The sequence below is a fragment of the Capricornis sumatraensis genome, chromosome 7 (assembly GCF_032405125.1).
Source record: "Capricornis sumatraensis isolate serow.1 chromosome 7, serow.2, whole genome shotgun sequence".
NCBI classification, from domain to species: Eukaryota; Metazoa; Chordata; class Mammalia; order Artiodactyla; family Bovidae; genus Capricornis; species Capricornis sumatraensis.
The window spans coordinates 68,124,721-68,127,454 of record NC_091075.1 but is presented as its reverse complement, the minus strand read 5'-3'; the positions used below and the strand labels follow the sequence as shown (position 1 = coordinate 68,127,454).

General features: G+C 41.6%; 1 pseudogene; it reads right to left on the bottom strand.

Moving 5' to 3' along the window:
* Positions 1-980: 980 nt before the first annotated feature.
* LOC138081817 (small ribosomal subunit protein eS6-like) lies at positions 981-1,695 on the bottom strand (annotated as a pseudogene).
* Positions 1,696-2,734: the final 1,039 nt, after the last annotated feature.

The following is a 2,734-nucleotide window of genomic DNA, read 5'->3' as shown; positions in this document are numbered from 1 at the left end:
AGAAACTTATTTAATGGCAGAAGTAAACTCAGAAGAATGAGGACTGCTAGAGAATAACTGATTGTACATAGTTATTTTTCTTTGTAGGGTCACTTGTGGAAACAGTGGTCAGGAAAAAAAAAAGGCTAGAATTCTTATATATGCAGAATACATCATGAGAAATGCTGGGCTGGATGAAGCACAAGCTGGAATAAAGATTTCTGGGAGAAATATCAATAAGCTCAGACATGCAGATGACACACCCTTATGGCAGAAAGCAAAGAGGAACTAAAGAGCCTCTTGATGAAGGTAAAAAAGGAGAGTGAATAAGTTGGCTTAAAACTCAACATTCAAAAAACTAATATCATGGCATCCAGTCCCACCACTTCATGGCAAATTGTGTGTGCTGTGTTAGTCAGGTCTGACTCTTGTGACCCCATGGACTGTAGCCCACCAGTTTCATCTGTCCGTGGAATTCTCCAGGCCAGAATACTGGAGTGGGTTACCATTTCCTTCTCCATCATGGCAAATAGATGGGGGAAATAATGGAAACAGTGACAGACTCTATTTTCTTGGGCTTCAAAATCACTGCAGATGGTAACTGTAGCCATGAAATTAAAAGACAACATTGCTCCTTGGAAGAAAAGTTATGACAAATCTAGACAGCATATTAAGAAGTAGAGACATTACTTTTTGACAAAGGTCTGTATAGTCAAAGCTATGGCTTTCCCAGTAGTCACGTATGGATGTGAGAGTTGGACCATGAATAAGGATGAGCACTGAAGAATTGATGATTTTGGACCATGAAGAAGTCTGAGAGCCAAAGAATTGATGCTTTTGAACTGTGATGATGGAGAAGACTCTTGACTCTTGACCGTTGGACTGCAAAGATATCAAACCAGTCAATCCTAAAGGAAATTAGTCCTGAATATTTATTGGAAGGACTGATGCTGAAGCTGAAGCTGCAATACTTTGGCCACTTTATACGAAGAGTTGACTCGTTAGAAAAGACCCTGATGCAGCCTCCATCTCTTAGCAATCTGTTCCTGCTGTTTTTTCTTTGGCCTCCTTCATTCTCTTGGCCAAAAGTTTAGCATATTCTGCAGCCTCTTCTTTATTTTTCTTAGTACGCTGTTTCTTCAGAGCAATACGCTGGCATTTGTGTTGCAGAACTCGTGAAGTCACGAGACGCTGAATCTTGGGTGCTTTAGTCCTAGGTTTCTTACCATGGGTTTCACATGACATACTGGCGGACATCATCTTCTTTAGAGAGATTGAAAAGTTTGCGGATTCTGCTAGCTCTTTTGGGACCCAGGTGACGAGGCACTGTAGTATCAGTATCAGTGAGTCCAGGAAAATCCTTCTCCCCTTTTTTCACGATGACCAAATTGAGAACACTCAGATTGGCATCCACAATGCCACCCCGTACAGATTTGCGCTTGCTCTCTCCAGCCCTCCTTGGTCTGTAACAGGAATGCCCCTTACTCAGTAGCAGGCAAACCCGGCCATGGGTCAAGAAACCTGCTTCATGGAGAAACCCTGCTTAGCGTTCCCGCCACTGACTCGGACCACATAACCCTTCTATTCTTCACCCAGAGCGTCAGCAGCAACTTCTGTGGCCATACGCTTCTTGTAGAAGGTATGAAGTTTTTGTTCATCATCCACTTCAATGAGCTTCTGGCAGCCAGTGGCTGGGAAAGAGATGTTCAGCTTCATTCTGAAGCAGCCGACAGCCTCTGAGGTGCCATGAAAAACAGCACAAAATATACTTTAAGTGAGAACTGAATGATGAAAGGACAGACAAATGAAGAGCAGACTAATTCCCTTCCTGTTAGATAGGGACCATAAATTCAAACTCCAATAGAGGAAAGAACTGGATCTAATTTGTCAAATTTGTCATTGAATCCCCAGTACCTGGGAAATACTCAACACACATTAAGTATTCATTCATTCATGATTGTTAACAAGTTTTTTTGCAGTTTAAAAGAAAAAATTTTTTTAAGGATACAATTTTTTTTTTTTTAACATTTGGAAAGTTTGAACAAGAGAGAGCTTAAATGAATAGGGCTATGTACACATTTGAAGAAGCTGAAAGTCATAGAAGAACCATATGCTTGTTTGGGTTTTGTCATAGCTTTTATTCCATAATGTACTGTTTATTAATTCAATGTACCAAAGTGTTCTCAAACTTACAAGCAGTTTTACTTTATTGATTTCCATTCAGTTCAGTTCAGTCACTCTGTTGTGTCTGACTTTTTGTGACCCCATGAACCACAGCAGGCCAGGCTTCCCTGTCCATCACCAACTCCCGGAGTCCACCCAAACTCATGTCCATTGTGTCGGTGATGCCATCCAACCATCTCATCCTCTGTTGTCCCCTTCTCCTCCTGCCCACAATCTTTCCCAGCATCAGGCTCTTTTCCAATAAGTCAGCTCTCTGTATCAGGTGGCCAAAGTGTTGGAGTTTCAGCTTCAACATAAGTCCCTCCAAGGAACACCCAGGACTGTTCCCCTTTAGGATGGACTGATTGTATTTCCTTGCAGTCCAAGGGACTCTCAAGAGTCTTCTCCAACACCACACAGTTCAAAAGCATCAATTCTTCTGCACTCAGCTTTCTTTATAGTCCAACTCTCACGTCTATACATGACCAATGGAAAAACCATAACCTTAACTAGATGGACCTTTGTTGGCAAAGTAATGTCTCTGCTCTTTAATATGGTGTCTAGGTTGGTCATAACTTTTCTTCCAAAGAGT